Source organism: Zophobas morio, unplaced genomic scaffold (genome assembly GCF_036711695.1).
Source record: "Zophobas morio isolate AGI-343-1 ecotype UQ-CSIRO unplaced genomic scaffold, CSIRO_AGI_Zmor_V1 ptg000054l, whole genome shotgun sequence".
Taxonomy (NCBI): domain Eukaryota; kingdom Metazoa; phylum Arthropoda; class Insecta; order Coleoptera; family Tenebrionidae; genus Zophobas; species Zophobas morio.
In genome coordinates this window covers 977,492-993,309 of record NW_026972159.1, presented here as the reverse complement: position 1 = coordinate 993,309, position 15,818 = coordinate 977,492, and the positions used below count along the sequence as shown (strand labels likewise).

General features: G+C 31.4%; 1 protein-coding gene and 1 non-coding gene across 2 annotated transcripts in view; both read right to left on the bottom strand.

The window, feature by feature from the left end:
• Nucleotides 1–15,818, bottom strand: part of LOC135142820 (protein O-mannosyl-transferase TMTC1-like) — a 489,367-nt gene that overhangs the window by 430,319 nt on the left and 43,230 nt on the right. The gene's annotated exons all lie outside the window — the stretch shown is intronic.
• Nucleotides 8,434–8,505, bottom strand: Trnac-gca (transfer RNA cysteine (anticodon GCA)). Its single transcript has one exon. It is a non-coding gene; the product is annotated as a tRNA-Cys (tRNA).

Genomic DNA, 15,818 nt, shown 5'->3' with positions numbered 1-15,818 from the left:
AAGGTTTTACATTAAAAAAAAAGACATTTGGAACCTCCGAGAAGGTTTCACATCAAGAAAAACGACATTTGGGGCTCCCGAGAAGGTTTCACGTTAGGAAAAAAGACATTTGGGGCTCCCGAGAAGGTTTTACATTTTTAAAAAAGACAGTTGTGACCCCCGGGAATGTTTCACATTTTAAAAAAGTCACTTGGAGTCCCCGAGAAGGTTTTACATTTTAAAAACGACAGTTGGGATCCCCGAGAAGGTTTCACATTTAAAAAAAGTCATTTGGAGTTCCCGAGAAGGTTTTACATTTAAAAAAAAAAACATTTGGAACCTCCGAGAAGGTTTCACATCAAGAAAAACGACATTTGGGGCTCCCGAGAAGGTTTCACGTTAAGAAAAAAGACATTTGGGGCTCCCGAGAAGGTTTTACATTTTTAAAAAAGACAGTTGGGACCCCCGGGAAGGTTTCACATTTTAAAAAAGTCATTTGGAGTCCTCGAGAAGGTTTTGTATTAAAAAAAAGACAACTGGGTGCCCCCGAGAAAATTTTACATTTTTAAAAAAGATAGTTGGGACCGCCAAGAAGGTTTGACATTAAAAAAAGATAATTGGGTGCTCTCGAGAAGATTTTACATTAAAAAAAGACACTTGGCGCGAGAAGGTTTTACATTTTAAAAAAGACAGTTGAGACCCTCGAAAAGGTTTTACATTTTTTAAAACTACAGTTGGGACCCTCGAGAAGGTTTCACATTTAAAAAAAGTCATTTGGAGTCACCGAGAAGGTTTTACATTTTTACAAAAGACAGTTGGGACCCCCGGGAAGGTTTCACATTTTAAAAAAGTCATTTGGAGTTCCCGAGAAGGTTTTACATTAAAAAAAAAGACATTTGGAACCTCCGAGAAGGTTTCACATCAAGAAAAACGACATTTGGGGCTCCCGAGAAGGTTTCACGTTAGGAAAAAAGACATTTGGGGCTCCCGAGAAGGTTTTACATTTTTAAAAAAGACAGTTGTGACCCCCGGGAATGTTTCACATTTTAAAAAAGTCACTTGGAGTCCCCGAGAAGGTTTTGTACTAAAAAAAAGACAACTGGGTGCCCCCGAGAAAATTTTACATTTTTAAAAAAGATAGTTGGAACCCCCGAGAAGCTTTCACTTTAAGAAAAAAAACATTTGGGGCCCCCGAGAAGGTTTTACATTTTTAAGAAAGACAGTTGGGACCCCCGAGAAGGTTTCACATTCAAAAAAGACAATTGGGTGCCCCCGAGAAGGTCTTACATTAAAAAAAAAGATAATTGGGTGCCCCCGAGAAGGTTTTACAGACAGAAGGACCCTTCTAAGAAAATAGAGGGCGGGTGGGCGGGGTTAGCACCTGCTAAAATAAGGTCGCTTTTGGCAAATGACATACCCTCGAAGAAAAGAGAGGGCGGGCGGGGCTAGTATTTGATAAGATAAAACTGATTTTGGCAAATGATATACCCTCTAAGAAAAGAGAGGGTGGTAACATAAGACTAATTTTGTATGCTTCTCAAAGGACTGTATAACTTTCGGTTCTGATTTGTTTTCTAGCATTTTTGGTATTTATAAATTTTAGAAGCTTTTTTGTACATTTCATGGTTCCAGTAAAGACTTAAATAAAATTTCAAAATTATTGTATCGGTGGCTAGTTTATCTGTTCAACTTAAAAATATATATACTATACTTATTTTAAATTTTCACAAAATTTTGGAGGCGCCGGGCTAATTATGAATTTTAAAATTATTTATTCCAAAATTATTAAGAAACTTCAAATTAAAACAACAAATTTAAGAATCCATTTAGCACTTTTTTAAATAACTTGGCATATAAACAAAATAACAGAACCAGCACTGATTTTAAGTGGGAAAAACGTTTCCTTCTCAGATCTGTTTCAAACAACATTAATAATAATTTGTGTAGAAGTCTTTTCATAATTGTGAGAAAATTTCCGACAAAAATGACTTGATTTTGAACAGTTTAGCGATTTTCAAATTTTTGAAAACGTTGGAAGAGCCGCAATGACAATACATTTTCAATTCAAGAATTTTTAAGAAAATTTTAAGTTCAATAGCAACTTTTGCACGAAGCTTAGCATTTCTTTAAATAATCCTGTTGATCCGTAAACAGAAAACGAACCAGCAGAGATTTTAACTGAACTGAATCACCCTTTCTCCGAGACGGCAAAACCAAGCACAGATTCGTAATACGCGGAAAATTTTGTTACCTTATTTTTACGAGTGTATGACTTTAGAGCGCACTTTAGCTGATAGAGCAAATAACGTCTGCAGCGATTTTAGTTTGCTTTTCACTTTAATATTTTCTCGTTTAGGTAAACTAATTGTCTGAAAATCCTTTAAAAAATTTGTTAACGAATTCATAATATAAAAATATCTTCCGTAACAAAGTAACAAACGCCTTACTGTGACCAAGTAAACACTCAGTCGTAACTCAATGATTTTCCGCCACGTTAAAAATTCTAATATATCCTAGATTTAAATAATTGCTGTCAATATTCAGCTTTTTCAGCCGAGTTATTTTAAACTCTGCAGTGAATTTTATGTGCTTGAACTTTTCCGCCGTGCATGTCACAGTTTTATTTGAAATGATTAATGCAATTCAGAAAGTTTTAATTAATGCCGACTTCAACGAATTAAAAATCGCGTTCCGTTGTTTTTTCCCGTTTTTCGATTCGACCTCACATATGAACGCGATAATTTACTGGTTTTTGAAAGCGAATTTAAACCCTATTTCGAAGATTAATCGCCGGCTCGTGTTTTAAACATCTACTAGTTACCACGTATAAAGTTACAAAGTCCATACTTCTCGAAGAGCGGTCTGTTTTATGAAGCAAATCCCTGCCTGACACCTAAAATTTGTGTAGTTTATTAGAAACATAAAGCTCTGTGGTTGTTGACTAACGCTCTGTTTAACAACAGCTACGGTTACTAAACTAGAAACACTAAACTTGTAAAGCTTTGTGATGTGAGTCGTTGGAATGTAACATCATGTGTAAAAATGTAAGGGACCGGCGCGGAATTTAACTAAAATAACTCGCCATAATCCCGAGCCGAAAATAAGACTTCTAACCGAAATCTGAGACTCGCCCTAACGAGCGCCGTGCAAAAACCCCTCTCGATAATTCAACAGTTAATTTGCTCGCGACCTTGATTTCGTCGTATTGTGGGAACCCCGGAGTTCTCTTTTCCATTGTCCGAATTCACTTTGTTGTAATTAAACTCAACAATGATCGTTTGAAGAATAAAGGAGTCTATATTGGCGCCCACGATACGGCCTTTCCGATTGTTCCAGTAACGCCGCTTTTTGGGGAAGTCTATTAAGCTTTAGTTTGCTAATTAGTTTTTCTGGTTCTTTGATTACGTCCGAGCGCTGATTGTTAGTTTAGGGTGGAAATATAAAACGAAACTCGAGGGGTAAATCAATCATGCATTAGTCGAAACAAGTGCTTTTGTTTGTGTTTTCTACAGCACTGTCTCGAAAATGCTGCTTTGTCTGCGTTGACATCGATCGCAAGGAGTTTTATATTTAAAATCTCTTCAAAAGCGATAATTGTTCTACTACGTGACGACTAACTTTTACAACTCTTATGTTGTGTTGTTTGTCTGTCTTCGTTGTCGGTTTCAAAATTATGTGCATTTTAGAGCGAATGTTTACCCCAAAGTTTGCATGATAATTTGACAAATATTATGTTATTCGCGTCGACGAGCTAGAAATGTATCATACGTGAAATAATTTAGAGTGTTATTGTTATATAATTTACCATTATGCATTGTTGATGATATAAACATTATGCCTGAATACAATGGTGTCGCTAAAATTGCAAACTACAAAGCGTAAAATTAGTTAAATGTATAAAATGTTAAAACTAATTGCAGCAACCGTTAAACACGGACGCGATGTACATTTTTAATGGTAACTCTTCTGCGAAACGGTAATTTATTAGTCTAGAATTTAAAAACTTAATTGGACAATCGTTCGTAATAGTTTTGTTGTGTTTTTCCCGGGAGTAGCTGCAAGAACTCAAAAAGTATGTAAACGATTACTAAAAAAATTTAAACGTAACACATAAACAGGTTTTTTGCAAACTAAATTTGAAAAAATATGTATTTGTCTCGTAAATGACATACAAAAAAAAAGCTCCAGCAATTCCTTTTTCTTTCTTTTTTCTGAAAATATTTCATTATTTATTATTAAATTTGAACCAACGAGAAAATGTGTTCCGTTAAAGCTGCAAACATATTTTCACAACGCTTCTAAAAAATGTTTTCTAAGGAAACAACTTTAATAATTTTCATAATAATACATTTTTCACTGTTATTTAAATAAATATTATTCAAAACCAGCAGAGATTCATGATCCTAAGAAAATTTCTAAAAAGAACGATTTTTCCTAAAGCGAATTAACTTAATTTAAATAATTGCAGAAAATGGTGGAGGCGCCGGGCTAATTATAAATTTGAACCTTATATATTTCAAGAATTATTAAGAAATTTCAATGTGTTACCACCTAATTTAAAATTAATTTAACGTCTTTTAAATAAATCAGGTGTAAACAAAAACCCAGAACCACCACAGATTTTAAAGTGGGAAAAACGGAAAATTCTCGGACTCATTTCAAACAACCTTAATAATTTTCATAATAATACATTTTTCACTTATATTTAAATAAATATTATACAAAACCAGCAGAGATTCATGATCCTAAGAAAATTTCTAATAAGAACGATTTTTCCTAAAGCGAATTAACTTAATTTAAATAATTGCAGAAAATGGTGGAGGCGCCGGGCTAATTATAAATTTGAACCTTATGTATTTCAAGAATTATTAAGAAACTTCAATGTGTTACAAAATATTTTAAAATTAATTTAACGTCTTAAATAAGTCAGATGTAAACAAAAACCCAGAACCACCACAGATTTTAAAGTGGGAAAAACGGAAAATTCTCGGACTCATTACTAACAACCTTAACAATTTTCATAACAACACATTTTTCACTGTTATTCAAATAAATATTAAACAAAACCAGCAGAGATTCATGATCCTAAGAAAATTTCTAATAAGAACGATCTATCCCAAAGTGAATTCACTTAATTTAAATAATTGCAGAAAATGGTGGAGGCGCCGGGCTAATTATAAATTTGAACCTTATATATTTCAAGAATTATTAAGAAACTTCAATGTGTTACCACCTATTTTAAAATCAATTTAGCGCCTTTTAAATAAGTCAGATGTAAACAAAAACCCAGAACCACCACGGATTTTAAAGTGGCAAAAACGGAAAATTCTCGGACTCATTTCAAACAACTTTAATAACTTCCATAATAATATATTTTTCACTGTTATTTAAATAAATATTATACAAAACCAGCAGAGATTCATGATCCTAAGAAAATTTCTAATAAGAATGACTTTTCCCAAAGCGAATTCACTTAATTTAAATAATTGCAGAAAATGGTGGACGCGCCGGGCTAATTATAAATTTAAACCTGATATATTTCAAGAATTATTAAGAAACTTCCATGTGTTACCACCTATTTAGAATCAATTTGGCGTCTTTTAAATAAGTCAGATGTAAACAAAAACCCCGAAGCAGCACAAATTTTAAAGTGGGAAAAACGGAAAATTCTCGGACTCATTTCAAACAACCTTAATAATTTTCATAATAATACATTTTTCACTGTTATTTAAATGAATATTATACAAAACCAACAGAGATTCATGATCCTAAGAAAATTTCTAATAAGAACGATTTTTCCTGAAGCGAATTAACTTAATTTAAATAATTGCAGAAATGGTGGAGGCGCCGAGCTAATTATAAATTTGAACCTTATATATTTCAAGAATTATTAAGAAGCTTCAAAGTGTTACCACCTATTTTAAAATCAATTTAGCGTCTTTTCAATAAGTCAGATGTAAACAAAAACCCAGAACCACCACAGATTTTAAAGTGGGAAAAACGTAAAATTCTTGGACTCATTTCAAACAACCTTAATAATTTTCATAATAATACATTTTTCACTGTTATTTAAATAAATATTATACAAAACCAGCAGAGGTTCATGACCCTAAGAAAATTTCTAATAAGAATGAATTTTCCTAAAGCGAATTAACTTAATTTAAATAATTGCAGAAAATGGTGGAGGCGCCGGGCTAGTTATAAATTTGAACCTTATATGTTTCAAGAATTATTTAGAAACTTCAATGTGTTACCACCTATTTTAAAATCAATTTAGCACGTTTTAAATATGTCAGATGTAAACAAAAACCCAGAACCACCACAGATTTTAAGGTGGGAAAAACGGAAAACTCTCGGACTCATTTCAAACAAACTTAATAACTTTCATAATAATACATTTTTCACTGTTATTTAACTAAATGTTATATAAAACCAGCAGAGATTCATGATCCTAAGAAAATTTCTCATAAGAACGATTCTTCCTAAAGCGAATTAACTTAATTTAAATAATTGCAGGAAATAGTGAAGGCGCCGGGCTAATTATAAATTTGAACCTTATATATTTCAAGAATTATGAAGAAACTTCAATATGTTAAAACCTAATTATAAAATCAATTTAGCGTCTTTTGAAAAACTCACATGTAAAGAAAAACCTAGAACCATCACAGATTTTAAAGTGGGAAAAACGAAAACTTCTCGGACTCATTTCAAACAACCTTAATAATTTTCATAACAATACATTTTTCACTGTTACTTAAATAAATATTATACAAAACCAGCAGAGATTCATGATCCTAAGAAAATTTCTAATAAGAATGATTTTTCCTAAAGCGAATTAACTTAATTTAAAAAATTGCAGAAAATGGTGCAGGCGCCGGGCTAATTATAAATAAGGAACTTATTTATTTCAAGAATTATGAAGAAACTTCAATGTGTTACAACCTATTTTAAAATCAATTTAGCGTCTTTTGAATAACTCACATGTAAATAAAAACCCAAAACCAGCACAGATTTTAAAGTGGAAAAAACGGAAAATTCTCGGACTCATTTCAAATAGCCGTAACAATTTTCATAATAATACATTTTTCACTGTTATTTAAATAAATATTAAACAAAACCAGTAGAGATTCATGATCCTAACAAAATTTCTAATAAGAATGATTTTGCCCAGAGTGAATTCACTTAATTTAAATAATTGCAGAAAATGGTGAAGGCGCCGGGCTAATTATAAATTTGAACCTTATATATTTCAAGAATTATTAAGAAACTTCAATGTGTTACCACCTATTTTAAAATCAATTTACCGTCTTTTCAATAATTCAGATGTAAACAAAAACCCAGAACAAGCCCAGATTTTAAAGTAGGAAAAACGGAAAATTCTCGGACTCATTTCAAATAACCTTAATAATTTTCATAATAATACATTTTTCACTGTTATTTAAACAAATATTAAACAAAATCAGCAGAGGTTCATGATCTTAAGAAAATTTCTATTAAGAACGATTTTTCCTAAAGCGAATTAACTTAATGTAAATAATTGCAGAAAATGGTGGAGGCGCCGGGCTAATTATAAAGTTCAAAATAATTTCAATAATTTTAAAGAAGCTTCAACGTTTTGCAAGATATTTTAAAAGCAATTTAATATTTCTTTTAAATAACTAAACAACTCCTAAAATCGAAGCCTCGCTGATAATAATTTAATTAAAAAAAAAAGCAAACCGTCAGTCGGCCGCATTTCCGCTTGTTACCGAAACATTAATGTTTCGAAGCAATAAAATGCGCCCTTCATCAGCATTATCTCCAGCCATCTCCGCATTAGCATGCAATATGTCGTGCTGACAATATTATTAAACATCGTACGACCGCGGCCACGTTATTAATGCAGAAATTCGTTCGGAAACGACAATTCCCCCGAAGAGATAGCCGCATCGGAAACACGCGAATAAAATAAATTTTAAACAATCAGAAAAATTTCGAGTCCCTTTCTCGTCCTGATTTATCCTTTCCGTGACAGTAACCGTCTGTTACATGGGAAGGACGATGTTTCGGCTATAAGTTATCTTGTTGATAGATTCGCGCAGGCTCGTTTCCCCTCAAACGACCCGACACGCCCGAAGTACACGTGCTTGTATTGGGGTGTAATCATGCATACTGCCGTTGCTGAATTTATTCTGCATAAAAAGGACACGCCGCTATTCTGTTTCGATAAAACAATCAATTGCCAGGATAAACCCACATAATTTCGGGGATATTTCGCAGATAAACGATGCTCCAGGAAATTGGCTGCGAGGGAAGCGGCGGGCTAGAAAATTGCGAGTATTACGAGCAAAAAACCCAGACCGGATTGTAAACATACGTCGAGCGGTTTCGTCTGTTCGAAAAGAAATAAAATTATTTTTGCGATCTACAACACCACAGCTTTTGAATGAATTTTCTCTATAAAAAAAAAAGTTCAGGGGACACCCGGGTTTGAACCGGGGACCTCTCGATCTGCAGTCGAATGCTCTACCACTGAGCTATATCCCCTCGCACAGGTTCCTTTCAACGACGGGAGTTTCACACGTTTTTTTCTACAACCACACCATGGTTTAAATAAAACTGCAAATTAAGGCACACTTTACTACCACCGAACTATAATAACAAGTTATACATCACGTCGTTATTATTATATATAATTAAAAAGTGCTGACTAAAAAACAAATTAAAAAATAAATTGCCCATTGTTCTGCCCACAAGTGTTGAAACAATAATTTTTAACGGCGATAAGAAACACGCAAACTTTTTGTATAACAAGTATAGCTCGTTTGTCTTCGTAAGCTGAGATTCCATTAATTAAAATTAAGATAACTAATTGTACACACTTTACACTTGTGATTTATTAGTCAAATAAGTTAACCTTTGACATTCTGATCGAGTGAACATATAATTATTTTCTCCAGAAATTCAAAATTGGCGGACGTTGTTTTATCAAGATAAATGGATTTTAAATTTTATTCAAAATCTAAGCACAGAATCGATAATATAGCTTAGTTTCTTCCAGGTTAGATCGACGTACAAAATAATACACAATTACTCTTAGTTACATTTGAAGTGTAGGTAAATTTAAAATTAAAATAGCGAAAATACAGACGCCCCCAAGTGTCTTTGACGTTTAATTACATTCAGCAACGATTTGTTCGTGGAATAAAAGCTTTATCTTTCAGAAAGCTTTGGACGTGCTAATTAAAAGCATCGGTAATGTTAAAGAATAAGACTAGTTGCTTTATAAAAAAATCCGGTTAATAAAACCCTTGAGTTGCTTTTGGCGCTCATTACAACCCGGTAGTCTTTCCACACAGCAGCCCCTATCAAAATTCATAAAAATTCCTCGAAATTACCCTCACCCTGTCCCTCACAAAAGATTTAATTCCAGAAGGTTTTACTTAAAAGCGGCCGTCATGCCGTCCACTCCTGCAGGCGATTACCGTTTTTGTTACGTACAAGTATACAATAATAGTAATATAAATGTTAACCGCTTTGAAGTCGCATCAAAACGCGAACTCACACATGCAGACAAAAGCGAGAAAAGCGCACACCATAAACCCCCCCGTCTCTTAATTAAAATTTCGTCGCCGCAAAGTATTCAAATTTCAGCGATGTTTGTAAATAAAATTATTTCATACAAAACAATGAATTTGCAGCGGGATTTAAACGGTGTCAAATTGCAAGGCACAACCCTCGTAAAATCTTCATTTATCTCTTCAATGCAATCTTTATAACATTTTAAATGGTTTGCGAGTCGAGTTTATAGGTTGTGTTAACTGGTGGTTTAATCTGGGCCGCAAATTGTGCGCTCACAAGCGATTGTTTTTTTTTTAAGGCGATCTCACGATTAAAATACGTTCTTTCGGGTTTTTTCATTAGGAGCGAGTGCATAAAGGGACGGTTTTATGTGGGGGAGAGGCCAAGGTTATGGAGCGCGGTGGGTTAATTGAGAATACTTTATAGTGCGAGAAAGAAGTAATAAGAGAACAACAGGACGATGTGCTGCTATACATAAAACCAGTTAGAAAGAAACTAAAATCTAGAGAGGAGTGGGGATGGATTAGCATCTGCGTCTGACACACTATTCACATTTTTACAAAAATAAAATCACCTGGAGTATAAAAACTAAACAAATATAACTGGAGCTCTATTGAGGTAAAAATAAATATTAGCATCGAGGTGGATTATTCTGTCAATACCATCTATATTCCATTGTGTCCGTTATTATTTTACGTCGTGTATTTTGTAAACTCAGATAAATGTTTATAATTTTTTTAATTTCCGCTCGACCGCCGCCATACAATACACGATCTACAACAGCCCAGCTAATTAAAACAAAAATAAATTGAAATGTGAAATCGCCAAAACAACAAATTAAAAAAATAAATAAATAAACATCGTTCCGATGGATAGCGCATGGAAACCCCTTTCAGCAAAAATTCGTAATGAATACAAAACATCAGCGACGTTAACACGAATAAATTTATGTTTATGTCGAGTAATTACCTCCACCGCGAAAACTTCGAAACTAGCACGAAAATAAAAAATTCAGCAAGGAGAATCGAGAGAAACATTTTTGTTTTGGGCGTAAATCCCCGACTTCCGGACTAAATTAATTATGTGTTATTTATTTACGTAAAGTATGCAAGCGTTTCCATTCAGCTACGGCAACTATTCGTTATTTGCGTAGTTTAACGAGTTGTCGTCGACGTAGTTGCCGTAGCGCACAGCGGCAGCGATAAGGCCAAGGAGGACAATGAATGGACGCAGGATAACGATCTACATTCGCATGTGCTTTATGTAAAGCGAATGTAAATTCGGTAATTGTAAACGGCTCGAGTGTCGCCCGATATAAATCTAAATGTTTAATTTCGTTCCAAAGATAAAGTCAACAAGTTCCCTGTTTGTTAATTTAAATTAGAACTTAGTTGTAGTTGAGTCCGTTTAAGCGCGTATTTTTGCACAGAGTTTGCAAAATTTTATCAGCGGCCGTTATCTAGCGCGAGCTTTAAAGAGCTTTCATGTACAAAGAGAGACACTAAATAAACCCACAAGTGGATCTCGGCGCGGAGATAACGGAAGGAGTGCGATGCGACGTGACTTACTGCCATTGGAAACGTGTACTTTAATTGGCTAGGTGGTGCCTACATTATTGACAAACTGATAGACTATGCAAAATAAAAAAAAACTGATCCATTGTTCTTGTCTCTGTAGGGGATACAGTAAAATAATTTTGTCTAATTTCTTAGTTGAGTTAAAACAAAAAATGATACAAAGAGCCTCCAACATTCTTTGAGATTCTTCAAAAACCGAACACAAGTGGTACCCAAGATCCTTCCAAACTACCTCAAAACTAAAACACTAAAGGCTCTCGAGATTCCTTCAGCTTTTTCAAAAAGAAACACTCCAGATGAACCCAAGACTCTTTCAGATTGTTTCAAATAAGTACAAAACACAAGGGACTTCAGATTTTCATTCACATTTAAAAATAACGCGATCACAATTGAAAAAAATCTCAAAATTGAAATTTTAATTCAGACATCAAAAAAATCGAAAAAACCAAAAAATTTTAAAATGGAAAAACCGAAATGTCGGGAAATCGGAAAAAAATTAAAAGATCTAGAAATCGACAAAGGAAATATTTTGTCCAACCAAGGATTAAAAATTGGAGAATCGAAAAATCAAAAACTAAAAAAATTGAAAAATTCAAAAATCGAAAAATAGATAAATTCCAAAATCCCAAAACAGAAATGTAGTGAAATTGCAAAATCGATTCAAAAATTTGAAAAATCCAAAAATCGAAAAGGCGAAAAATCGAATAATTGAAACATCAAGAACACGAAATATGAAAAGATTGAGGAATTTTGATGAATAATTTTAAATTTAAAATCCCGAAAACTCGAGAAACCGAAAAATTAATTGAAAAATCGAAAAATTCAACCATCGAAAAATTCAACCATCGAAATATTGAAAAATCCCACAACTGAAACATCGAAAAACTGGAAAATTGAAAAATTGAAAAATTGAGAAATCGAAAAATCGACAAATGCGAAAATCAAAAATCGAGAAATTGAAATGTCCAAAGATTCAAAAATCGATTCATGGAGAAATTGAGAATTCGAAAAATCTATAAACCAAAAACTAAAAGAAATGTGAAAAATTGAAAATTTAAAGTCTGGAAAACGAAACATCAAAAAAATCGTAAAATCGAAAGGTCAAAAATTCAAGAAACGAAATATTTTGCCTAAACGAAAAATTAAAAAATTGAAAAATTGAAATATAAAAAATTTTAGAAATTAAAAAATCAAAAAACGAGAAATTGAAAAATCTATAATTGAAAACCTCGATGTAGAAAGATTGAAAAATTGAAGGATCAAAAATAGATAAATTCAAAAATCCCAAAACTGAAATGTAGTAAAATATAAAAATCGAACTATCAAAAAATTGTACAATTCAAAAATCTGAAAATCGAAAATGCGAAAAATCGAAAAATCGAATAATTGAAACATCAAGAAAACGAAAAATGAAAAGTGTGAGAAATCGAGAAATGAAAATATTTTATTCAAACGAAAAATTAAAAATTGAGAAATTGAATAATTTAAAATTTAAAAAGTCGAAAAATCGGTACGCTGAACAATCGAAACATCGAAATCTCAATAAATCGAGAAACCCAAAATTGTAGAGTTGAAAAATCGAAACCTCAGAAATAGTAAAATAAAAAGTTTTAAAACTCTAAAAATTGAAAAATCCAAAATCGAGAACTCGCAAAATCGAAAGATCGAGAAATCAAAACAATAAATTAATTAAAAAAAATTGGAAAAATAGAAAAGTTGAAAAAATGGGAAATCAAAAAATGGAAAAATTGAGAACTGTAAATGTCGAAAAATCGAAAAGTTAAAAATCAAAAATCTGAAAAATCTGAATAGAAAAATTGAAAAATTGAAGTACGCATGAAAAAGTGAAAAATCAAAATATCCAGAAATCTAGAAATAGGAAAATCAAAAAAATCTTAATATCGAAAACTCGATAAATCGAGAAATAGAAAAGTTGATAAATCGGAAACTTAGAGTTGAATCTGGAAAACGAAACATCAAAAAATCGTAAAATCGAAAGATCCAAAAATCGAGAAAGGAAAAAATATTTTTTCCAAGCGAAAAATTAAAAAATTTAAAAACCGAAAAATCAAAAATTTTAGAAATCAGAAAATTCAAAAATCCAATAACAAAAAAATAAAATAAAAGAGAAATCGAGAAATCGAAAAATCTAAAATTGAAAAAATCAAAGTTGAAAAATCGAAAAATTGAAGGATAAAAAATTGAAAAATAGGTAAATTCAAAAAATCGAGCAATCGAAAAATGAAAAGCCAAACATTTTGAAGTAAAATTGAAAAATCGAAATATCATAAAATTTGAAAATCCAAAAATCTGAAAATCGAATCATTGAAACATCAAAAAAATAAAATATGAAAAGTTTGAGAAATAGGAAAATCTAAATATTTTGTCCAAACAAAAAATTAAAAACTGAAAAATCGAAAAATTCAAAAATCAAAAAACTAAAAAATCAAAATAACAAGAAATCGAAAAATTGAAGGATCAAAAACTGAACAATAGATAATTTGAAAAATCGAAAAACTAAAATGTAGAAAAATCGAAAATTCGAAGCTTCAAAAACTAAAAAATAAAAAAAACGAGAAATTGGGAAAACGAAAAATCTAAAATTGAAAAGTAGAACAATCGAAAAATTGAAGGATAAAAAACTGAAAAATAGGTAAATTTAAAAAATCACAAAACTAATAAAATTGAAAAATCGAAATATCAAAAAATTGGAAAATCCAAAAATCTAAAAATCGAATCATTGAAACATCAAAAAATGAAATAATCGATAAACTAAAAAATCAAAAAAACGAAAAATCTAAAAATCCAAAATTGAAAAAATTTCAGTAGAAAAATCGAAAAATTGGAGGATCAAAAACTGAAAAATAGATAAATTGAAAAATCGAAGATTCAAATAATTGGAAAATCCAAAAAGCCGAAATCCGAAAAATCGAAAAACCGAATAAGCAAAAAACTGAAACATCAAGAAAGCAAAATATGAAAAGATCAAGAAATCAAGAAATCGAAATATTATGTCCAAACCAGAAACCAAAAATTGAGAACTTCAAAAATTTTTAATTTAAAAATAATGAAACTGAACAATCGAAAAATCTAAAAATTGTAGAATCGCAAAATCAAACATCAACAAAACACAAAATCGCAAAATAAAAAATTTGAAAAATCGAAAGATTAAAAAATTTAAAACAGAAAATCTACAAATCGAAAGATCGAAAATTACCAATCGAAAAACTGAAGAATCGAAAAATTGTACCATCAAAAAGTCGAAAAATTTAAAATCAAAAAATCTAAAATTTAAAAAATCGAAAAATTAAAAAATCGAGAAATGGAAAGCCAAAAATTTTAAAATTCAAAAAATTAAAATATCGAAAAATCGGCAAATCCAAAAACTAAAAAATCAAAAAAACGAGAAATCGAAAAATCTAAAATTGAAATTGCAGAAAAAAAATCGAAAAATTGCAGGATCAAAAATTGAACAATAGGTAATTTGAAAAATCGAAAAACTAAAATTCAGAAAAATCGAAAAATCGAAGTTTCAAAAAAACCTTAAAATGTACAGTGTTATAAAAGACGAATCAGATATGAAATTATTGCAACATGATCTTGATTGTTTAACGAAATGGTGTGCTAAAAACTTGATGGTATTAAATCTTGATAAGTGTCAGGCCATTAACTTCAGTAGGAAAATAAAGCCTAATAAACCGTGTTATTTGATTGACAACAAAATTCTGAAAATAAATACTGTGATCAAAGATCTTGGAGTCTTCCTAGATAGCAAATTAACCTTTAAATTTCATTGTGACTTTGTTATCGCCAAAGCAAATAAATTGCTTGGGTGTATTAAAAGGTTTACTAGGAACTTTACCGATGTTCGCACCCTGACTATATTGTTTATTACATTTGTGCGATCTGTACTTGAATATGGGTGTTTAATCTGGGCCCCATACTACAGGACTCACGTTGAGAGAATTGAAAAAATTCAGCATAAATTTATAAGATCCATGCTTCATAGGTTACCCACGAATGTAAGTTCTTCCATGGAACTTAGTAGATCCTACTTAGGACTTGATTTATTAGAATCTCGTAGGCTTTTTCTAAAAGTATGTTTCGTTTATAAAGTATTAAATAATCAATATGACGTACCGAATATTATTAATTTACTGCAGTTTAACGTCCCTTGTTATACCCTCAGGTCAGTTCCGTTGTTCTACATAGATTTTTGCGTTACGATCACCCATGAATTCTCTAATGTTTGCATGTAACAGTGTAAGTGATTATGTTGACTTCTTTGCGGACATGTTACCCACTTTTAAGAGAAATATTAGAGCTATATTATTGTAATCTTTTTGAACCATGTGTACCTTGTGTTATCGTTCTTTCCATGTACCGATGTATGCTGTAAAGGCTTTTTTGCCGTAAATAAACTATATATAAATAAACTATATATATATATATATTGGAAAATCTAAAAACTAAAAAATAAAACAAAAAACGAGAAATCGAGAAATCGAAAACTCTAAAATTGAAAAAATCGAAGTAGAACAATCGAAAAATTGAAGAATAAAAAATTGAATAAGGTAAATTCAAAAAATCACAAAGCTCTAATAAAATTAAAAAATCGAAATATCAAAAAATTGGAAAATCCAAAAATCTAAAAATCGAATCATTGAAACAACAAAAAAATGAAATAATCGAAAAACTAAC